Below are 25,265 nucleotides of genomic sequence, written 5' to 3'. Positions count from 1 at the left end.
CTTATATTAACAGGAAATTGAATATGGACCATTACAATGAAGGCCTGTAGTAGTTTAACAGGATGATGTCTTCAGCTATTGGAAAACTTAAAAATTATTTTTTAAAAAAACCACTAGCCACCTCATGGATTTGTGATTTATTTTGCATGAGAATCCAAATGTCCATCATAATGACATTGCACTAAAATTTTCTGTCCATTTTGAGGTACTACAATTGAACGGGAGTGTATCAGAAAGTGCAATCAGTTCTTCTATCAAAGTTCTTATATAGTAGAAAATTGTTAGTTTAGAAAAATGAGCTCAGAATTAAATTATCTGATTTATTGTTTCTTGAAATGGAAAGCCTTGTTGCTAATAATGATTTTTTAACATTATTTATTAGTTATTTATTTATTTTTTTAAATTTGAATCCTCATTTCAGAGAACTTAACTTTAATAGCATACACTTTATATATTTATTAATTTATTTTTAGTTTATTTTGGGAAAGAGACAGATAGCAAATGGGGGGGGGGCAGAGAGAGAGGGAGACAGAATCACAAGCAAATTTTGCCCTATCAGCACAGATCCCAATATGGTGCCCAAACTTAGGAACTGTGAGATCATGACCTAAGCCAAAGTCAAGAGTTGGATGTTTAACTGACTGAGCCACCCAGGGCCCCCTGTTTGTTAAGATTTTAGACAAATGAAAAGTATAGTAAACTGTTTATTAGATTCAACAATACTCTTTGTGGACAAAAAAGAAAGAATAATATAGAATTTTCGCTTGATTATGATCATAGAAAGTTTCCTAAGTTTGGTTGGACTCATGTAGATTGCCCAAGCTTCATCAAAAAGCAGAAAATTAGATTATAATGTGGTTGAGCAGACAGAATTATCTCTGCATTATGACTTTGTATAACCAGAAGCATAAATATACCTTCATAAATATACCTTCATAGTTGAAATATTTTGTCTACAATTTACTTTGCTAAATATTTATAGGTATTTTATTAATAAACTCAGGGAAGGTACGAATTTTTCAAGTCAATTATAAGATTTCTAAATTTTAATTAACTATCAAAGTTGACTTCTAAATCTTCCCAGTATTGCACCTTGTAAGTTGCTCCAGATTTTGTAACACAAATTGGAGTAGATGGAACCATAATTGTAGCTCTGACTGTGGCAAACCTAGTCTCTTTAACCATTTCTTGTGCCATGGTAGACCCCACTTCTCATCTTTGCTAAAGAATTCCACTATGGCTTCTTCTTTCCTTGAGAATAATTTCCCTTGAATGTTGGAAATACTGGGTGTTCTTTTGAGTTTACAAATTTTGTCATGTATGGGCGCCTGGGTGGTTCAGCTGATTAAGCGTCTGACTTCAGCTCAGGTCATGATCTCATGGTTTGTGGGTTCAAGCCCTGCGTTGGGCTCTGTGCTGACAGCTCAGATACTGGAGCCTGCTTCAGATTCTGTGTCTCCCTCTCTCTCTGCCCCTCCCCCACTTGTGCTCTGTCTCTGTCTCTCCCTCAGAAATAAAATAAACATTACAAAATATTTTTTAAACTTTTGCCATGTATACCTCAGGAATAATAGTATTTCCTCCCATTTTTTTCAGATCTGCGTAGTTATGAATCTTTTGAAATTCTTAATGCTCCTAATCCTTAACCAACTTGATAGTCAAAAAAGACACATTAACATATAAAAGGTCAGAGCATTTGCTATGAAAAACATTCTAGAAAATGGCTGGTTTCCTACAAAAGATAAAATCTCAACAGTTTTTGTTAATAAGTGTACAATTTTTCTTCCATATTCTGGTCCTCTTTATCTTCTAGGCTATAGGAAGCACCACAATCTATCACTTAAGCTGTATTACATTCTGGAATACACATTTGAAAATTCAAATTTGAAATTCAATTCATTATCTGCTTATGTTAAGGAAAGATCATTTAGTGCTGACTCTGAAAAGACCCTATTTTGAATATTTTTAGTCATTTATACTTCTAGGAATGCTTCTGTACAAATTCTAGTTTCTGTGTTCTTTGCCACTGTCAATTAGTAGTAAGAATAATGTAACTTTTTAGTGATACGTTCCAAGGAAGACAATGCCTTTAAGATTAGGAAGGCCATGATGCTCAAAATTAGAGATGAAATTCCAGTATATTATAAAATTTAAGAGTTAATCAGTTGAGGGGCACCTGGGTGGTTCAGTTGGTTAAGATTGGCCTCTTGGTTTCCACTTGGCTAATTATTTCTCGGTTCCTGAGTTGGAGCCCCACATTGGGCTCTATGCTGACAGCTGGGAGCTTGCTTGGGATTTCTCTCTCCCTCTCTCTGACCCTCCCTGGCTTGTTCTCTCTCTCTCTCTCCTTCTTCCTCTCTCTCTCTCAAAATATATAAATAAAAAATAAATTGGGGCACCTGGGTGACTCAGTCGGTTAAGCATCTGACTTTGGCTCAAATCATGATCTTGAGCCTTGCACTGGGCTCTGTGCTGGCTGTTCAGAGCCTGGAGCCTGCTTCTTTGTCTCCCTCTCTGCCCTTCCTCTGCTGGTGCTCTGTCTCTGTCTTTCAAAAATAAATAAATATTAAAAAATTAAAAATAAACACACAAAGAGTTAATCAGTTGTAATAGTTTTATCTCTATCAGGCCATTAAAAAATTACTACATTTAAAATTCCTTGCTCCATATCTCTCACTTACATTCAAAATTTTATGTATATTAAAGAAAGTAATGCAAAGTTAGGACTTAAGCATATGAAAACAATTAAAGAAAGGACCTCTAATTCTAGAAGTATGAAAATAAAACTATACTTTACTCTGGATAGTGAAGTATAACTATACAAAATCTGTAAACAGTCACATGCATCCACAGACACCTATACAAAAATCATAAAAAATATAGGTCCACCTGCTTTACTCATGTAAAGTGAATCTTTTTACAAAGGGTTCTGATTGAATCAGTCTAGTATTTTATCTTTTGTTACATTGGTCTGGTATTTTAGCTTCCTATTAGGAAAAACCAAATACAGGATTTATAATTCTATATAAATTCTATAATTCTATAAGTCTATAATTATAATTGTAATTATAATTCTATAATTAAGTGAATGTTAATATTCACTTATAATTTAACATTTTTCACTTAAAAATTAAAAACTTATAAAAGCTGTATGGTCAGTAAGTCAAACTACTGTTTGACTCAAATATATATATATATATATATACACTATCCCCTAATGTTCAATATGCTGTGAAGCATCTAGCAATTTTAACAATGAAGGTAATAGACGAGATGAGTTTTTTGTCCCTTTTAGCTTTGTTCCCGATCTTTGGAGACAGGAAGGTAGACCCTCTACATAGGAAGGATCCTTTCCACATCTGTTCTTTAAGAAGAGAGGAACTTCAGGTTGAATGGTACTAATGAAGTTCCCTGCTGAGCAATGCAGAGCAGGCTATTTGAGTCTGTTGAGGTGAATGAATCTCTAAAATGGAGTTACCACTTTGTCAAGCTGACTGTGCTGTTATAGTACAGGTAGTACTCATAGAAACCCCTTTTCCCTTTTCTTCCATTTGAAGGCCATTCTATCAGACAGGTATAATATATTGCAATATGTTTTAATGATACTTAAAACCATATCACTCTCTAATGCATTCCACTCCACCCCCATCGCCACTATGTTTGTCTGACTGTTCTGTATTTCTTCTTTCATCTGATTCAGAAAATAGCTTTGGTCTGATATTTTTCTACCTATGGAAAATCATCTAATTTACCCATTTCTCATTCAACAGTTAGCCAGTGTCTTTCTGGAAGCTGCCTCAGGAGTAAGAAAAACAGGTGGAATGCATTTGGAGCCCTATTTCATGGCTTACATGCATGCCTCTTGGTATTGTCACCTGTGACTTCTAATACCCCCTCTGATATAACACCGTATTTTCTCGTGTCTTTTCTTGGCACCTGACCAGATTCTGCATACTAAGATGCTGTGTTGACATAACTCAAATTTATGAAATGACGATTACAACTTTGATCATTTGGAAAATGCCTTTTCCTTCTCTCTTTATTGTCTATCCAGTCATCTATGTCTCATTTTTGCTCTTGTGTTCTTAATATGAGTTGGCTCTTATGTAAACAATCTATTTTTAAGATGTTTTTACTTGCAAACTTTTAGATATTTTACTTTCAAAATTCAAATAATGTGAAATGTGTATTGTTTATATTTGGATATTTCCTGAATATTTGCTTTAATGTTGCAAATCACTTGTTTGCCAGTTTAATTGCTAGTATTTTCTCTGGAATTCTTTAGAATGATTTCCTTCTAGCATTGGTGGTATAGTGGTGAGCAGAATCCAGAATGATTTCTTTCTCTTTTCTAGATCAGCTTTTTCTTCTGCATTCCCTACTGACTAATGGCTGTACCCTAACCAGAGAATCAAAGTAAACTTTTCCTGCTTTATCACTCCCACTGCGTCTTTTCAAACACCAATTCCTGTGATTTGATTCATATACATTTTTCAGTGTGTCTGTCACATTCTTTCCATCTCTACTGGCACTGCTGTAGGTCATACCCTCATCATGTCTCACATACTGTTTCAGGGTTCTTATACCTCTCCATGTTCAACCTTTCTCCTTCTCTAGTCTAATCTCTGCTTCTCGCCCAGGGGCATCTGTCTCAGATCCTTCTTTTTTTAAAGTTTATTTATTTTGAGAGAGAGAGAGATAGAGAGAGAGAGAGAGAGAGAGAGAGAGAGAGAGAGAGAGAGAAGAGCAAGTGGGGGAGGGAGAGGGAGAGGGAGGGAGGGAGAGAGAGAATTCCATCCAGGCTCTGCACTGACAGTGCAGATGCGGGGCTCAAACTCACGAATGGTGAAATCATGACCTGAGCCTCAAGTTGGACGCTTAACCATCTGAGCCACCCAGGTGCTTCTCAAAGATCCTTCTTTTAAATCAAATCTGTTAGAGCTCCCCATCATCTACATATTTAGTCCAAATTCCTTAGAATCCCATATAAGGCTCTCTGTGACCTGGAGTTGGGCTAACATAAGGTAACTCTCCCTGTGCTTTCCATTTCATTTCCAGCCTCAGGTTTGGTTACAAGAAAACAACTTGGCGTTCTTCTCTGCGACCATGCTGTTTCCTGATGTTTTGCATCTTCTTATGCTTTCTACTGCCTGCATCTGTCTTATCTCTTACCTGGCAAGTTATCTTGTAAATCATCTTGTGAATCTCAAGTGTTACTGCTTCCTGAAAATGTTCCCTTTTCCCTTTGGGTTAAGTAAATGATCCCTATCTTGGGCTCCCAATAAATATTACTGCAATTACTCCTTTTACATTTTTGACAGCTTTAGTCCTTGAAGCAGGAACTTGGCAGAGGCAGATCTGGGACCTGATATAGCACCAAACATAGGATACAACCAACAGATATTTGTTGAAATGAACCAAACTGAACTTTTCCATTCTATTTGAAACCTGTATTTTGAATATATATGCTATTTTAAAATATATTTCCAGTGTTTCAATGTACTGTGTACATTGTGTATACATTTGTGTATGTCTGAATAGCATAAAAATTATCAAAATTATAATTTTGTAATTCACTTAATGTCATAGTATTTATGTTTGTGTCTGTCTGATGTCTGCTGTCTATCTATCTAAATTAGTGGGCTATCTAAATTTGACCTTAGACAGTCAATGTTTGACACATGTAAAATGTAATTGCACTGTTAAATAAGTGTAATAAATGAGTTTCCTGAGGGGGATGGAAGTATACTTAGATTTTAGGTGATAATCTAGAAACATGATACAATTTAACTTTTGAAATGTGCAGATGATAGGTTGCTATCCTATCAAAAATAAGAGTAACAAACTCAATTCACATTCTCACCTATGAACTCCTTTTATCTCTGACTGTCATACAATTAATTAAAACACACTGGGATATTGTGGTAAAAAGTTAACATCATGTGGTTAATTTCATTAATAATATCCTTGCTTTTTGTCAAGTTTAATAACAATTGAATTTATCCAGCTGGAAAATGTTAGACAAAGACAGATAGACAGCTAACTCTTTATTGTTAATTAGTTTAAGGAGAAATGCGGCTTTTCTTTTAACATATATCAAACTTGACACATTTTGTACTTTCTAGGATTACTTTAAAATGTTTCCTTTGGCAACTGTCAGAAGTTTAGATAATTTAAATTTAAAGTAGTTACAGAACTAATAGTTCTAGAATTTTCTTGTTATACCACGCAAAGATCTTTGTACCACCTATAAAGTCATACAACACTAGGGTACAAATACATATTTCTAGACATTGAATAAATTATATTGCTCCTTTAAGTAATATATATGACCTTCAACTCCAAGCAGGCTAACAAATTTTAGAATTTAAAATATTCTGAGGTTTGTTTTACAATATTCTTCACAAATATTAATCAAGTAGTCCTCGTATATAAATAGTAAACATTACTGTTGTGCAAATAGATGACAATTTTTATTAGATTTGTATGTATTTATTTTGAAAGTTATTGTATTTGTTATTCAATAATATACTAAAATGTACTCTGATCACCATTGTGTATTCATCAATGTGTTTTTGTGGTTCATTAATTAGCAACTGACTGAAAGTTAATGTTTGTCAATGTGTCAGTCTCCTCAAGATAGATCATTTTGCTATTTGATACCAAATCACAAAATAATTGTAAATTACCAGCAACATTCCTTATTTTACTTCTTCTTAGAGCAAATTTAAAGATCAAACTGGTAATATATCAGATAAATAGAATAATACATTTAATTTAATGAACAAAACGCCATCTGCATTTCTGTGTAGAGAATAATAACTTCTTGTCTGAAAGCAGAATGGAGTATAAGCAGGAAGCAGGGTGCCTGGGAAGCTCAGTTGGTTAAGCATCCACTATTGATTTCAGTTAAGCATCCACTCTTGTTTTCAGCTCTGGTCACATGACCCTGCATTAGGCACGACTCCCCCCACTCCCCCATTGGGCATGGAGCCTGCTTAAGATTCTTTCTCTGCCTTGCCCCCCAACCCCATATCTCTCCCCCACCCCCACAAGTGCTCTCTCCCTCAAAAACAAAAAAGGAAGCATAAGCTTTTGTGTAATTGTGCAAAGCACTAAGTAAATTTTGATTATTTAATGACCTTCACCCTGCTTACTTTCATTCCTTGCAGAGAATGGCTGGTCAGCTAAACAGTGGCCAGCCAACCAACTCCCTGTTTATAAAACAACTGGAAGTTACAAAAGCATTTTGCTGAGACCTGTGAAAATAAAATTGCCAGAATGCAAATACAAGATATTACATTTCAAGATACCAAATACTGATGTTTTTATATAGACACAAACTGAGAATGAGAATCTGCCTCAGCAGTCAGTGTTGTTGCCTGGTTTTCCAAACTGAAGATAGCAATTCAGTAGAGACTTACTCGCTGTAGAAGGTTTTGATGTTTAAAGTCTGTTTTATTTTGGAAGATATTCATTATTCACTCATTTATATATATTCATTTGTTAATTCAATACAATTACTGCATGCACTTTTTGAACAAGTCATTTTGTTGGTGATAGGGGATACAGTGTTATTTATACACTGCAGATCTCTGTTCCCATGGAGTTTAGAGTCTATCTATGACATATGTAATATATAGTTAATATATATTATTATGACTTACTCTTCATTCTTAATTTACCTTAAGTCTTTGTACTTGGTAGCTACGGTTCTACAAATACAAAGCTTTGTTTCTCTGAGATTGTGAAAAAAGCCCCTATTTTATTTAGGTACCAGAAAGATGTCATTACATATTATACAAATAATTCTTTAAAAATTTTTTTTTAATGTTTATTTTTGAGAGAAAGACAAAGCATGAGTGGGGGAAGGGCAGAGAGAGAGGGAGACACAGAATCTGAAGCAGGCTTCAGGCTCTGAGCTGTCAGCACAGAGCCTGATGCTGGGCTCGAACTCATGAACTGCGAGATCATGACCTGAGTCAAAGTCGGACACTTAACTGACTGAGCAACCCAGGCACCCCTAAACGATTCTTATCAAATAGTTTCCAAACACAAGAATTAATAACAATGTTTTATGTATACACTGAGTGGTTTTAAATGCCTTTTGAGGTAATCAAATTAATCTTTATTAATAATGTGCCAAGCAATATAGTATTGATTATAGAGACAAGACTGCCAGATGCCAGCTTCGCTGGAGTGTAAAATTTAGAATACTCAGCCTTGATGATCACTAGAAAGATTTCCAGATGATTGAAGACCGTGAACCCAATTGACTTTTGAGACTTAAATGTAGTGTTATAAGAATGATCTGAACTACTCTCACGAATTATTGTTTTTTTTAATGTTGTATATTGTAGTTTTTGTCCAAAGGAAATTTCTTGGACTACAATCAATTAAGATCTCAAATGACATAAGAAAATTAGAATTCTACATACTTTTTTTTTGTAGGGGTGGGTACTAACATATTTTGGTAATGATCCTAAAAATGAAACATAACTAAATTTTTGTACAAGTCATAATGCTACATAAACTTTGGTGGGAAAACAAACTCTGTAGATAACCTAGTTACTCATTACCTTTAAATATGAAATATTTGACTCAGAAAGCTGACCTTTAGAAAGTATTAGCTTTATGTCAACTAAATTGAGCAAATGTGTTTTAGGAAAGGTTATGTCTCTTCAGTGTCATTCTGTTATATTACCAAATACTTATTATCTGTTTATTTGTTCTTTAAGAAGAAATAGTCACAAGTACAATATTCTTTTCAGAATTTAAAGACTCAGTAGACAAACATAATTTTAAAACTCAGTTTACTTGTAATAATATGAAAATGTAAATACCCTGATGATCACAGAGTATAGAAAAGGAGGAACACTTATTAAGGAAATATTTCTGGAGGGCTGTGTGAGAATCATACTTCTTGCTGCTGTCTTAAATATCAAATCTAGATTACTTAAATTCCAAACTATTCCCGAGGTTCACTGAAATAAATTGTTGGCTTAAAAGTCACCCTTAAATTTTCTTTCTCTTTACGTTTTTCTTCTAATTCACTTTAATTTGATTTTATATAAAACATTGAGAAAACTGAATAACCTTTGTAGTTTCTTAGCCAATCCCTTTTCCTCAACTTTCCATCACAAAAGTTATGTGTAATTGTGGGCAAACAGAAGCCATAGGATATATATACACATATACATATAGATAGATAGATAGATAGATAGATAGATAGACACACACATACACATACATATTAAGATAAGATACATATATATTAAGATGATATATATATATTATATATATAACAAAATAAACATAAAGCATTTATTATAAGAAACTAATATCTAGAGTCAATAAGCTGGAAACCCAGGAGAGTCAGAGGTATAATTCTAGTCTGAGTCTAAAGACCCGAGAAGCAGAAGAGCCTAAAGTATATGTGAATCGAAGACTGAAGGCAGATAAGACCCATGTCCCAGTTCAAAGACAGTCAGAGAAAGCAAATTCTCCTTTACTCAGACTTTTGTTCCATTTGGGCATTCAATAAACTGGATGGGGCCCACACACATCCAGGTAGACAATCTGCTTTGCTCCATTTACCACTTGTTACCTGGGTACCCTGTGATCCATCAAGTGGACACAAAACTGGCCATCACATGTCACACACATACACACAAACAGATACACACACACATACATAAATGCATTTTGAATTTCTGATATTCTGGTTTATTCTTCTTCCTTGAGGAGGGCTACAGAATCTTGAGGATTTTCCAAGTTTTCAGTAATGTATTCTCTGTACCTTCTTTTATCTCTTCCTTTTTCTTAAGTGATTCAAAGCCATCAAGGTTAGAATTAATTTTGCTTCATTGCTATGAAAACTTTCAACTTCTGGGGAAGCTCTGAGGAGGCATTCCTCAACTATTTGCTTAACAAATATTTAGCGAGTTCTTCAGTTTCCAGGCACAGTGAAAGGCACTGGATCTGCTTCATCTGACTGCCTGGAAATATAGATAAGTTGTCTTCCAAAGCTAAGTATCTTTGTTATAAGTTATCATTATATACCTAGTTGTTGCTGTAATTTAATTATTGATGACCAGGTGGGAAATAGGAATGATGATGATTTACTTTTGGTGGATGTATAAATTGTCTAAAGAACAATTTGGCATTACTTAGTGAAATTACACATGAATATCTTTTGGAGTCCAGCTGTTGAATTTTTACCCCAGAGAAATTTTTTTACAAGTGCAAAGGCACATAGTCTCTCTCTGTGTACGTGTGTGTGTGTGTGCAACTTTAAATTTGCAATGCTAAGATATATAATGAACTACTATGAGGCAGTTAGAACTAAGTATTTAAAAAGCAACATAGATGAGGGGCGCCTGGGTGGCTCAGTTGGCTAAGTGCCCAATTCTTTTTGTTGTTGTTGTTTGGATCAGGTCATGATCTTACTGTTCATGGGATCAAGTTCCATGTAGGGCTCTGTGCTGACAGTGCAGAGCCTCATTGGGATTCTCTCTCTCCCTTTCTCTCTGCCCCTCCACTACAATAAACAAACAAACATGAAAAAATTACTTTTAAAAAAGCAACATAGACATTTCTTAATAAGTTTATTTTATTTATTTTTAATGTTTTTTTAGTTTTTGAGAGAGACAGAGCATGAGTGGTGGAGGGGCAGAGAGAGAGGGAGACACAGAATCGAAAGCAGACTCCAGACTCTGAGCTGTCAGCACAGAGCCTGACTCGGGGCTCAAATTCAAGGACGGTGAGATCATGATCTGAGCCAAAGTCAGATGCTCAACCGACTGAGACAGCCAGGTGCCCCCTTAATAACACAGTTTTAAGTGAAAAGTATCATCAGCCCAATTCTGAGAATCTTAAATCTGAAAAACTTTAAGAACAATAGAAAATTAAACTATTATTAGGTAGCATTTTCCAGTCAAAAGTGGGCAGAAAAGAATTTTCACTAATTAGTTGTGTATTATTCATTGGTTTTAAATGCCATGTATTTCTCTCAAATGGTTGCCCATTTGTTAGTTTGATATGTGGTATCCTTCATTGAGTAAAATCTTTGATTTTTTTCCCCACTTGGGTACTTGCTTAAAAATACCTTCTCCATTGCTAGGTTACAATAATATTCTTCTACATCTTCTCTTATATTTATGGCTTTATATTATTAATTTAGGACTTTAAATAGAATTCATATTTGTATATCGTACACTCTGGGTCAGTTTTTTTTTTCCCAACAAAAAGTAACTTCAATATCTCATGCCCTTAAAACAGGAAACATTTAGTGCTTGTTCGAAGAGTGTAGGTCAGCCCTGATGGCCTCTGCTAGTATCTTTTGATGTTGGGTCCTAGGCTGAGGGAGCAGGCTCTATTTGAGGAATGGTACTGGTTTCATTAAAATCTGTCTCCTTCTAGTTTAAATTCCATGAAGCCAAGGACATGGCTGTTTCTCAGGGAACAGGGAAGTCTGTTCTCTCTTTTTAATGAAATTCTTGCCTATATCTTTTTCTTTTTTCCTCACTGTATTATTTTTCTATGACTGATATGAAGGACATTTTAAAAATGTTTTTATGCTACTCTTTTGTTTTTATTTGCATTTTCCACACCTTGTCCCAATCTTAGCTTATCATTTTGATTTTCCTGTTTTGATGAACAACATGTGTTTTTTTTTTTTAGTGAAGTTGAATTTAATAGTATTCTCCTTTATAAGTTACAATTTTTATCTTGTTGAAGGAGTTCTTCAACTCAAAAGCAACAAAGTTATTCTCCAATATTTTCTTAGAAGAGGTTTAAGAAAACTTCCCTTTTCAAACCACTTTAATATTCTGCCTTCCAGAATCACTTACTGTTTAGTCATTTTGTTTTTGGTGTGTTTGTGTGCGAAATGGAGTAGATATCAAGTAAAAACTAAATGGATAATATGAGGTCCATTCTTAAAATGATTCATCGGTATCCCATTGCATTTATAAAATCCAAACTACTTTCCTTGAATCTACACTCTGGCCCACCTCTTTCACCTCATTTCATTCCATTCTTTCCCTTGCTCATTCATTTCATCATACTGGCTTTATTTCTCATATATTAACCTCTTTCCTTTCTCTTTTTGAACTGTTCATATCTCACCCTGTAAGGACGGCCTCTTCTTTCTTTGTGTGTCAACTTAAATGTCATATTTTAGAGAGCATTTTCTACCCAATCTATTTAAATTGGCTTTTCCATTCATTCTTCATAAGAGAATTCTGGGGTTTTTTTTTGTACAGAACTTATATATTTAAATCTTTTTCATTTGGTTAGTATTGATTTCTTTTCCATGTACTCAAGCTTCATGAGGGAGAGATTATATCTATTTTATTTACTACTGCTCTTTGGAGTCCATCATAATTCCTGGTGTTCGTAGGTGTTGAATGAATGAATGATGGAATAATGTGGCCTAATTTCTTTTTTACTTTCATCCAATCAATCACCATATTGCATAGATGCACTACCTTCTTTATTTTCACATCAGTTCATTTTGTTACAAATTTATTTCTACTGCCATATTATAGATCTACATCATTTACTACTTTGTTACTTGTTACATCATTTACTGTTATTTGTTCTCTTGTCATTTTTCTCTCCTGAATTCTCTATCTACATAATGGCTCTTCTTAAAACTTTAATCATGTGACTTTTCTGATTATAGTTTTTCAACTACTCTCCATTGGCTTCAAAAAAAACACCAAATTTATAATATGCACACAATACTCCTTAAATTTTTTTTTAATGTTTATGTTTGAAAGACAGAGACAGAGTGTGAGCAGGTGAGGGGCAGAGAGAGAGACACAGAATCTGAAGCAGGCTCCAGGCTCCAAGCTGTCAGCACAGAGCCTGACACGGGGCTTGAACTCATGAACTGTGAGATCATGACCTGAGCAAAGTCGGACGCTTAACCAACTGAGCCACCCAGGCGCCCCTATAGTCCATTAATCTTACATTCTCTTCTTGCTACAATATCACTTTCCACTTCTCTGCAAAATTCAACAAATATTTTTCTGTACACACTGTATTCACTCTCTCATCTCCAAATCTATCAATCAATCTAGATTCTATTATGTAGTTGTGATTATACAGTTTCTCATTTATTGGTTGCTGAAATACTTCAAACATAAATGAAAACAGAAAGAATAATATACTGAGCTTCACATAGTCATTAAAAGTTAGTAAAAAATGGCTAATTTTGCTTCAAGTATGCTCACTCAACTACCCCCACACATGAGATAATTTTGAAGCAAATATATTTTGCCATATATTTCTAAAATACAAGGTCTCTTAAATTAAGGTATATTTTACATATAGTAAAGTACACATATATCAAGTATGCAGCTTGGTATATACATACACACACGGACACACACACACACACACACACACACACACACTCATATAAACACAACTTTCAACGGGAATATAGAACTTTGATACACTCAGAAGTTTTCTTTATGTACCCTCCAGGAGTAATACTATTCTTATCTCAATGAACATAAATTATTTTTGCCTTTATGAACATTAAACGAAGCAATTGAATAGTGTCTCTGTGGTGCCTGGTCTCTTTCACTTAACATACTATTTCTGAGATTTATCCATATTGTTATATAGGTATTTGGTAGTTAATTCCTTTTTTAGTTTGAGTAATAGTATAATAATAATAGTAATAGTAATAATAATAGTCCATTATATAAATATACCACAATTGTGTTGAAAGACATTCATTCATGTTTGTTTTTTTAGTTTTTGGTTATTATGAATAAACTGCTATGAACATTCATGTATGTGTCTTGGTGAAAATATGCTGATTCATAGGGGAGATATATGTTCAAGTTTAGTAGATACTACCAAACTGTTTTCCAATACTCTCACAAGCAAAGTATCAGAGTTCTAGTTTTTAACTGTGCTAAAAATTGATATTGTTAGTCCTCTTCATTATAGCTATTTTACTGATATATGTTGATATCTCATTGTGTTTTGACATTTTTTTCTGATAACAAATGATTTGAGTGCTCTTTCATATGCTTTTTGGGTATTATTTCCAGATTTTTACTAATTACAAGTAATTTGGCCATGAACATTCTTGTATACATCTCCTTAATTGGCCAATTACTGAATATCCACCTGATCCTGGTTATTAATTTGGAGTTGGACCTTCTATATATCATGATCTCTGGTCTCATTTTCAACCCTGGATTTCATTATCTGCATCTGATCCTAAGCCTTCCTTATTTAGTGTACTGATTTCAGCTGATTTCTCTGTCTCTTAGTCCATGTTTAGCAATGAATACTTCTCTAAAGCTGGAATCATCCATATCCTCAGTGAGAGGCAAAGCTTCATCTGCCTTGTAGCCCTACTGTCTTATGTTCATTGGAACAGAGACAATGGTGAATTAATTAATCCACAGAATATTATGGGAATCATCAGATAAGAATAAAGGTGGGAGAAGCTATTGATAAAGAAGGACAGAATATTCTCCTGGAAGAAAAATGGCAGAAACATGTAAGAGAGCAGAAATCAGTTGGAGTTTATAGTGCATGTGTCTGCCTCATCTGGAAGAAAGCATATTTTGGTTAGATGAAAGAAGATACAAGCTGGTAAAACACCCTGAAGGGTGGCCAAAGAGTTTTAATCTGGTTTAGTAGAAAATAGTGAGCAACCAACCATAACAGGTCTCAAATTAAAATTTCTTCCATGAGTATATTTTATGTGATAGGGTTTTTTTTTCTCATATTTTAAAAAAGCATATTTGATTGTTAAAATTTTAGTATAACTGTAAGTACATATACTAGTTAGATATTTGTTTGCTTCTTTTTTATTACTTCTCTTGTATTCTTTTTTATTCTTTTATTAAAAAAACCAAAACAGGGGAGCTTCGGTGGCTCAGTCGGTTAGGTGTCCAATTTTGGCTCAGGTCATGGATCTTGCAATTCATGAGTTCGAGCCCCAAGCTAGGATCTGTGCTGACAGCTCAGAGCCCAGAGCCTACTTAGGATTCTGTGTCTCCCTCTCTCTCTGCCCCTCCCCCACTCATGCTCTGTATCACTTTCTCTCTCTCTCTCTCTCTCTCTCTCTCTCTCTCTCAAAAATGAACAGTAAAAAATTAAAAACAAACAAAAAACAACAAAACAACCCTTCAGTCATTTTTTTCTCAGTGCCTAAGTAATGAATTAAATATATGAGTTAACTTTATAGATTAATATTGATGGATTTTCTCTACCTACACCTGTGAAATTTGGAAAGATTAAGTCCATTCAGAATCTGTATTAGAACGTATCAGAATTTTCTCATGCATGGTCTAATTTAATCGTCTGCTCTTTTGTAAAAAACAGTGCTAGTAGATAAGATTATTGTCATGTTATACCTGACAAAGAAATTACTCAAATTGACTTAGCTAGTAAGGGCAGAGCTTGAACATACACCTGAGACTACTGATTTGAAGCCCATTCCTTCATCCACTGTGAGTTGTCTGCTCTATTTACTAAGTGATCTACACCTACATGCATTTTAAAATTAATCTAAGATACAGTTGGTGTTCAACCAAGAGTTTTTTGTTTTCTTTTGTCCATGGATTGCAAATAATACTTGTATTTTTCTCTGGAGAAAGTTAGTAATTTGTCAGGTGCAAATGCCTCCAATTGTAAGGAAGTCATTTAAGTGATTCCCCTTCCATTAAAGCTAATAGGCAACTTTCATGGTTATTTAATTTTGTTCTTTTTGGACCCCTATCCATTTTTCATATTTTCTAAGCTACTAAATTTAACTGTGGTGGGTTATAATTTTTTCAGTGAGCAGTTATCTCTACTAATCCTTAAGACTATAGATTCAAATCTATGCCCATCAACTTTAATTTTGTTTTCTGTGTGTGTGTGTGTGTGTGTGTGTGTGTGTGTGTGTGTGTGAGTGAATGAGTGATAAGAGGGGAATAAGGAGGTGAGGTTCACAACTATGGTAGATACTGTGCTTTTATTTTTTTATTTTATTTTTTTTCATAGCGTTTATATTTTTTATTCTTCATTTAACTTTTAAAACACTACTATAGTTGAATATTAAAACAAAAATAGTAGCAAGTAGTGAGCCATGATTATAGTCCTTCACTCGTTCACTACTGCATGTACCAGCAATGTTATTCACTGGCCCTATTAAGAGGTCTGACCTCCCCGAGGGTGATGTTCATCATCCTCATATGCTTCTCCGTTGTAATGGCGCAGTCTTTCCTGATTTGGATCAAAGTCCACCAGTTCTACGTGGTCCATTTCATCAGTCTCTTCTACTTCCTTCCTCTCAGGTAGGAGTTTTTCCAGCAAAGAGAGTTTATTAGGAGAGAGAAAGCCATTCTCAGGAAAGTTTACCTTAAATTCGATGACTAGGAAACCCTTTTCATATGGTCTACGATAAATTGGCATGCTTTTATTCAGCACCCACTTGATATTTCCATGCTTGACAATCTGACCTGGATGAGAGGTAATGACAATGGCTCTGTTGTTAAGAGTAGATATTGGCTTTTGAAAGCCGCACAGTGCTTCAACCAGCTGTATGTCCATACACATGAAAAGATCCTCTCCTCGCCTAGTAAAAACAACATGGTCCTTCTGATCTAAAACAACCATAATATCTCCTGGTTCCAGTCCAGGTTCTTGGTCTCCTTCACCATGGAATGTTATCTTCTGGCCATCTTTCATGCCTTTGTCAATATGAACTTCTAGAATCTTCTTTTCTCAAACTATCTTCCTTCCGTTGCAGCTTTTACATCTATCTTTAGGACTGATTCGTTCCCCATGGCCCTGGCATTCCATGCACACAGATTGAATTTGCTGAACCATTCCAGGTCCTATCTGATGAATTCTTATTTGCACTCCAGTACCTCGGCAATTGGGACAACATTCTACCACTCCTTTCTTACCACCTCGGCCTTCACATTTGTCGCAAATCACATTCTTTTGCAGAGCTAGTTTTCTTGTTGCACCATTATATAAATCTAAGGTTACAGAGAACTGATGCACAACATTTTTACCTCTCCTTTCTCTCTACATCCTTCCTCCTCCCCCCAAAAACATATCTAAGATGTCCACGGGGGGAGCCAAAACCACCACCTTCTCCACTTTCTTTAATTGCCTGTTCTCCTCCTTTGTCATACAATTCCCTTTTCTTCACATCAGCACTTCAAAAGCTTGAGAAATCTGTTTAAACTTCTCTCCTTCATTTGGATTCTTGTCAGGGTGGTACTTCAAAGCCAATTTCCTGTAAGCCTTTTTCAATTCTTCCTGGGTGGCATTGGGTTTGACCCCCCAAAACATCAGTAAGTAGTTTCTTTCACTGTTTTCTACAGCTGGTGAAGGGGCTGAGGCTGGTGTGGGGAAGCAGAAGGAGCGCATTGCTGGGCGCAGCTCCCCCGGCAGCTGCTCCTCCGCTTTTCACCAAGCGTTTTGGAAAGTTCCCGATACTGTGCTTTTAAAAAGAAAATAAAACCTACTATAAATAAAGCAGGGAATTTTTTATTTTCATTTTTTTAATTTTTTAGAAAGATTTATTTGTTTTTGAGAGAGAAAGTGGGGAAGGAGCAGAGAGAGAGAGAGAGAGAGAGAAGAAGAAGAAGAAGAAGAAGAAGAAGAAGAAGAAGAAGAAGAATATCCAAAGTGGGCTCTGTGCTGACAGCAGCAAGCTCCATGTGGGGCTTAAACCTATGAGCCATGATTTCATGACCTGAGTCGAAATCTGATGCTCACTGAACCGACTAAGCCACCCAAGTGCCCCAAGGCAGGCAGTTTTTTAAAAGAACAGCTCTTTAAAAAACGTATGTATTTTGCCACTTTGCAGAAGTGATAATAAAACTGATTATTCATCGATCCCAGAGGATTGGCTACAGCAAAAATCAAGGAAGAGCATGAACATTTTCCAGTGAGTTCATACATTCTGAAAATTAAGGCCAGGAAAACCCCAGACCCTTAGAAGCCTCCCAGGAGCCTTTTGCAACTATCAGCTTAATTTTCTACATTTGTTATAAATTACTGGAACAATGATTTATATTTACTATTCTAATACTTTCCCTTGCTTTTTAAATTCGCTTTCCTTTAGAGACACAGTCATCTCTTTGACTCTACATTTATAAATTGTGGATATGCCAATTCTTCTGTGCTGCTGTTGCCATCTTAGTTTTCAAGGCTTTTGTTTTCTTCCCTGGGTATTTTTAGTGCATCCCTCTCTGTTTCCCTATGTGTGTCCTTTTAAATTTATTGTGAATACTACGTCTTCTAGTTGCTAGTTCAGTTTTCTCACATACTAGAATGATTAACCAGTCCCTCTCTTAGACTCCTCAGTGGCAATCTCTTGAATCCCAGATCTCACTGAATATCTTTCCAAGTCCTCCATTCAAATTCAGATTATGTTACCTCTCCTATCATTTAGGGCCCTGTCCTCTCAGGACATTTTTCTGCCTATCCCTACTACAGCACCCCCCCCCATTTCCTTTTCCATCCAAACTGTCACATGGTTCTCATCATTAAAAGTGTAGATTGACCTGTTTCCGATTCTGAGTCTCCCTCTCTCTCTGCCCCTCCCCCGTTCATGCTCTGTCTCTCTCTGTCCCAAAAATAAATAAACGTTGAAAAAAAAATTAAAAAAAAAAAGGGGCGCCTGGGTGACGCAGTTGTTTAAGTGTCCGACTTCAGCCAGGTCATGATCTCGCGGTCTGTGAGTTCGAGCCCCGCGTCAGGCTCTGGGCTGATGGCTCAGAGCCTGGAGCCTGTTTCCGATTCTGAGTCTCCCTCTCTCTCTGCTCCTCCCCCGTTCATGCTCTGTCTCTCTCTGTCCCAAAAATAAATAAACGTTGAAAAAAAAAATTAAAAAAAAAAAGTGTAGATTGATTCCTATTTTCTCTCAGACTTTCCAGACTAAAAAATTGAATGTTGCTTTTTAAATCAGCTTTTAATGATAGTAGTGATGGTTGTATTCTGGAGGTATACGTGCATGTGTATTTTTTTTGGTAGCCTTTCAGGTTCCAATTCTCTAAATAAAATGTACTCTGCCTATTCAAAGTCCATTCAGTATAACTACCAAAGGCACAGAAAAGCAGTTCCCAATCAAGATATAGTCACGTCAGGTCATGGTTGCCAAGGCTCTTGGCTGGGACTTCCAACTAGCTTCTCTGTCATATCTCAGTGTTGTAATTGTGACCAGTTTTATTTAAATATTCCTGCCACTTTTAATTCAAAGTGTATTGACTGGTTTGTTTTGGCTTCCTTTTTTTTCCTATTTTAATCACAACATGCTTAAATATTTTACTTTCAAGTATATTTTTGGTTGGGATAAAATAGTCAAGGACATTAAGCTGAAAATCAATGAGCATATATTAATAGTATGTCTTTTACTATATGATTTTATATTCAGGAATCTGTTCTAATGCTATACAACTTGAAAAATAAATGTAATGGTTATTACATTGAAGAACAAAAAAAGCTTAAATATCTTGATAAGCTATGTTAGATACAGTGTAAAGGATTTCAATCCATTTTTATGGCTTTGTTTGGCTTAAATGGAGTGTTTAGTTAATAATACTATGAATTATGTCTTCTATTTTATTTACTTCACAGATAGCTACATCATTAACCACCCTATTTTTTAGAAAATTTGCTATGTAATCTACTAATAGAATTCCCACAAGAAATAGAATTTTCTACTGTGAAACACATTTTCATAATTCACATATATCCGATTATTACATTAGGTAATGATATGTGGTAACCTATGCAAGTATATAAATGACTAAAAATGTAGAGATCTTTTGTTTCATATTCTTAACATTTTACCATTTTGCAGTTGAAACCAGGGATATATTTTTCTTTCCTTTTCTTTTTTTTTTTCTTTCTGTATTTAAAAGCAAGCTTCCCTTCTTTGGTTCACAGAAAGCTAGCCATTTTTAATACGGCTTTTTAGGATATTCTCCACAATCAATATTTTGTGTAGGTGGACACTGAAAGCAATGAAGCAATAGCTTGATGATATAATCATGACAGCAGTAATAAAAGTTGCATTACTTTATATATATGTACAATGGCATTTGTTTATTGATCTCAAAATTGTGTCTGTGCTTATAGATTATGCATTCATGTGTGTTAAATACCTACAGTAACATTAGAGTGAGGGTTTAAAGCGATTGGTGAGTTTTTTCATCTGAACTGTTATGCGTCCCATCTTTAGTTTAAATGTGCCAATCATCTTTACTTTTAATTAACAAACATATATTAATTAACTAGCAGTTGTTTCAATAATGTTCAGAGAGGAAATCTCAAGATTAATACATTTTGCACATAAGATATAAACATCTAAAATTTTAAGTGCCTAATCGGAATTTTTCTTTCCTCCCCCTCTTAGAATTATATCCACTCTTAACTTCTTGATTTTCTGATGTTTATCTTCAGCCAGGATACCTCCTCTGAACTCCAACTTCTTACTTTACATCTTTAAAAGACATTTCAAACTTGTTATGGCAGATATAAGCCCCTGACCTACTTCTTTCCTATTTCATTTAGTTTCCTAACTCCTTTTGGCCAGGTATTTTATTCAAAAATCTCAGAAATCTTGAGTCCTCTCGTTCTTCCATGATGAATATTTTATTAGGGAAACCTATTGGTTTTCCTTCAGACTATATCCAGTATCTGACCACTCCTCTCCATCTCCACTTATACTCCACTGATTAAAATAGCCTCCTAACTAGTCTCTCTGTTTATGCCTTTGTTCCCCTTCAAACTCAGCCAAGTCTATCCTCAAAAGAGTAGCCAAAGCAATCCCATTAAAATATAGTTAGATCTTACCCTTATGCTCACAAAACCCATTGGCTCTTTATTTAACTTAAAACAAACGTTATTAAAGTCCTTAATAACCAACAAACTCTTACGTGATTAAGAGCCCTGTTAACTCTCTAACTTCATCTCATGATACTCTACTCCTTGTTCACTCTACCCCAGGCATAACTGGTCTTCTTTATATAGACCAGATAATTTCTTCATCAGGGCCTTTGTAATTGCCAATCTGCTTCCTAGAATAATATTATCTCAAAAGTCTATATTGTTTTTTCCTTTGCCTACTTTAGATCTTATCCATATGATAGCTTCTCAATGAGGCCTTTCTTGTCAAAATATTATAAACGTTCTCTGATACCTCTTATCTACTTTCTCTGGTTTTGTCTTCTCCTTCACACTATTTCTCTTGAAGTTTTTATTCTCTGCCTCTCTTCTAGAATACATTTTTTAATGGAGGCCAGGATATTTTTCCTTTTTATTTCCCCTGCTATTCCATAGTATTTGGCACATAATAGGTGCTCAATAATATCTGGTTGATGCATGAATAACTTTTCCTATTCTTCCCCCATAGGGAAGAAAATTGGAATAGAGTGAGAGAGGATTCCTTAGTATAAGCTAAGAATGTAAGCATTCATCTCAAGGTTCTAAACAGATACTCTGAGTTATGGTGATTCCTACCTTTCAATCTCTTTTTGACACAGTGTGGTCAAGAAACAAGAGATCCTCTAGCTTTGAAAACAGAGTAACAACCCACTTTAAGTCCCATTCTTGTGTTTTGTTGGAAGAATATTCTGAATGGCAGGTATGGTAAATAGTGTCCTCCAAAACAACTTACTCATTGAAATCTTTTTGGGTAGAGGTGAGGGGAATAGGGATTAGATCTGTTTGCTAGCATAAAATTATCAGTATCCTCAGTATACACTAGAATTTTAAATGCCCTGCAGTGGTTGATTACATTCTCATACTACCTGGACTTGTATAACAAATTACAGTGTGAGGGATGCAAAGATCATAATGAGATACATGAAATATCTTTTCCTTTTCCCATCTTATCCTGAACCAGAAGACAATCAGTGATGGGAATCAATAGGCTTCAGTCAATCTGAAGAAAAAGAGGAGGAGCAATTGACTTAAAATGCTTCTCAGTTAAACCTTTCATGCCTAGCCTATTGCAGATGTCTGGCCCTTTCTGTCTTCAGTCCTCTGGAGGCATCAGAGAATGAATACCCATCACAACAGCCCTGTCACTTTCTTTGAAAACAGAATGCCTGAATCTTGAACTTACAGTATGCACTCTGTTCATCTGCTTGATCACAAAGGTTGGGAACAATCCCATGTATGTCATTACATAAATTTGACATTTATATTTGAAAAGGTTTACTCTTCTATTAGTTCATCTAAAACTCCCTATTATGATTTCATAAGACATTATGGGGCATTAGGATACAAAGATTGGTTAATATTGCACAGTCAGTGCATACTTTATGCTTATAGCAAAGAGAATTTATGATTGAAATTATGTTAGAAAACACCAAGTTTTGCAGTTAGTTTCATAACATTTTACCCAGTTATGGAGTAGAGGGTGGGGCAGAAAAATCAATGTTTTCTTTGAACTTCTCAGTTGTTGATGACTATGCTAAGTTGCTTTTTACATTTACATTTATTTTATGTTATTTTATGTTATTTTATTTTATGTTATTTATTATTTTATTTTAATTTACATACAAATTAGTTAGCATATAGTGCAACAATGATTTCAGGAGTAAATTTCTTAGTGCCCCTTACCCATTTAGCCCATCCCCCCTCACACACCCCCTCCAGTAACCCTCTATTTGTCCTCCATATTTGTGAGTCTCTTATGTTTTTTCCGCCTCCCTGTTTTTATATTATTTTTGTTCCCTACCCTTATGTTCATCTGTTTTGTCTCTTAAAGTCCTCATATGAGTGAAGTCATATGATTTTTGTCTTTCTCTAATTTCGCTTAGCATAATACCCTCTAGTTACATTGTGTGTGTGTGTATATATGTATATATATATACATATATACATATATATGTGTGGGTATATATATATATGTATATATATATATATATATATATATATACATATATATATATATACCACATTTTCTTTATACATTCATCCATCTCTATGGAAATTTGGGCTCTTTCCATACTTTGGCTATTGTTGATAGTGCTGCTATAAACATGGGGGTGCATGTGACCCTTTGAAACAGCACACCTGTATCCCTTGGATAAATCCCTAGTAGTGCAATTGCTGGGTCATAGGGTAGTTCTATTTTTAGTTTTTTGAAGAACCTCCATACTGTTTTCCAGAGTGGCTGCACCAGCTTGCATTGCCACCAACAATACAAAAGAGATCCTCTTTCTCCTAATCCTTGCCAACATCTGTTGTTGCCTGAGTTGTTAATTTAAGCCATTCTGACTGGTGTGAGGTGGTATCTCCTTGTGGTTTTGATTTGTATTTCCCTGATGATGAGTGATGTTGAGCATTTTTTCATGTGTCGGTTGGCCATCTGAATATCTTCTTTGGAGAAGTGTCTGTTCATGTCTTTTGCCCATTTCTTCACTGGATTATTTTTTTGGGGGGTGTTGAATTTGATAAGTTCTTTATAGATTTTGGATACGAACCCTTTATCTGATATGTCATTTGCAAATATCTTCTCCCATTCTGTTGGTTGCCTTTTAGTTTTGCTGATTGTTTCCTTTGCTGTGCAGAAGCTTTTTATTTTGATGAGGTCCCAGTAGTTCATTTTTGCTTTTGTTTCCCTTTCCTCAGGAGAAGTGTTGAGTAAGAAGTTGCTGTGGCCAAGATAAAAGAGGTTTTTGCCTGCTTTGTCCTCAAGCATTTTGATGGCTTCCTGTCTTACATTGAGGTCTTGCATCCATTTTGAGTTTATTTTTGTGTATAGTGTAAGAAAGTGGTCCAGGTTCATTTTTCTGCATGTTGCTGTCCAGTTTTCCCAGCACCACTTGCTGAAGAGACTGTCTTTATTCCATTGGTTATTATTTCATGCTTTTTCAAAGATTAGTTGGCCATACATTTGTGGGTCCATTTCTGGGTTCTCTATTCTGTTCCGTTGATCTGAGTGTCTGTTTTTGTGCCAATAACATACTGTCTTGATGATTACAGCTTTGAGGTATAGCTTGAAGTCTGGGGTTGTGATGCCTCCTGCTTTGGTTTTCTTTTTCAAGATTGCTTTGGCTATTCGGGGTCTTTTCTGGTTCCATACAAATTTTAGGATTATTTGTTCTAGCTCTGTGAAGAATGCTGGTGTTATTTTGATAGGGATTGCATTGAATATGTAGATTGCTTTGAGTAGTATCAATATTTTAACAGTATTTGTTCTTCCTATCCAGGAGTATGGAATCTTTTTTCAATTTTGTGTCTTCTTCAATTTCTTTAATAAGCTTTCTACAGTTTTCAGTGTCTAGATTTTTCACCTCTTTAGTTAGATTTATTCCTAGGTATTTTATGGTTTTTGGTGCAACTATAAATGGGATTGATTCCTTGATTTCTCTTTATGTTGCTTCATTGCTGGTGTATAGGAATGCAACCTATTTCTGTGCGTTGATTTTATATCCTGAAACTTTGCTGAATTCATGAATCAGTTCTAGCAGTTTTTTGGTGGAATATTTAGGTTTTCCAAATAGAGCATCATGTCATCTGCGAAGAGTGAAAGTTTGACCTCTTCCTGGCTGATTTGATGCCTTTTATTTCTTTGTTTTGTCTGATTGCTGAGGCTAAGACTTCCAATACTATGTTAAATAACAGTGGCAAGAGTGGACATCCCTGTTTTGTTCCTGACCTTAGGGGGAAAGCTCTCAGTTTTTCCCCATTGAGGATGATATTAGCATTGGGTCGTTCATATATGGCTTTTATGATCTCAAGGTATACTGCTTCTATCCCTACTTTCTTGATGGTTTTTATCAAGAAAGGATGTTGTATTTTGTTGAATGCTTTCTCTGCATCTAATGAGAGGATCATATGGTTCTTGCCCTTTCTTTTATTGATGTGATGAATTACGTTAATTGTTCTCCGCTATTGAACCAGCCCTGCATCTCAGGTATAAATCCCACTTGGTTATGGGGAATAATTTTTTTAATGTATTGTAGGATCCAGTTGGCTAATATCTTGTTGAGAATTTTTGCATCCATGTTCATCAGGAAAATTGGTCTATAGTTTTCCTTTTTACTGGGGTCTCTGGTTTTGGAATCAAGGTCATGCTGGCTTCATAGAAAGAGTAGAAGTTTTCCTTCCATTTCTATTTTTTGGAACAGCTTTAAGAGAATAGGTGTTAACTCTTCCTTAAATGTTTGGTAGAATTCCCCTGGAAATCCATCTGGCCCTGGACTCTTGTTTTTTGGCATATTTTTGATTACTAATTTGATTTCCTTAGTGGTTATGGGTCTGTT

At 35.2% G+C, this 25,265-nt stretch overlaps 1 protein-coding gene and 1 pseudogene across 2 annotated transcripts in view; one reads left to right on the top strand and one right to left on the bottom strand.

The window, feature by feature from the left end:
- The window catches only part of SPAG16 (sperm associated antigen 16), a 1,004,778-nt gene that overhangs the window by 251,255 nt on the left and 728,258 nt on the right, over positions 1 to 25,265 (top strand). The window lies entirely within an intron of this gene.
- LOC125172688 (dnaJ homolog subfamily A member 1-like) lies at positions 16,174 to 17,406 on the bottom strand (annotated as a pseudogene).

The sequence above is a fragment of the Prionailurus viverrinus genome, chromosome C1 (genome assembly GCF_022837055.1).
Source record: "Prionailurus viverrinus isolate Anna chromosome C1, UM_Priviv_1.0, whole genome shotgun sequence".
NCBI lineage: Eukaryota > Metazoa > Chordata > Mammalia > Carnivora > Felidae > Prionailurus > Prionailurus viverrinus.
The sequence above is the reverse complement of the archived record's forward strand: the minus strand, read 5'-3'. Positions and strand labels throughout refer to the sequence as shown.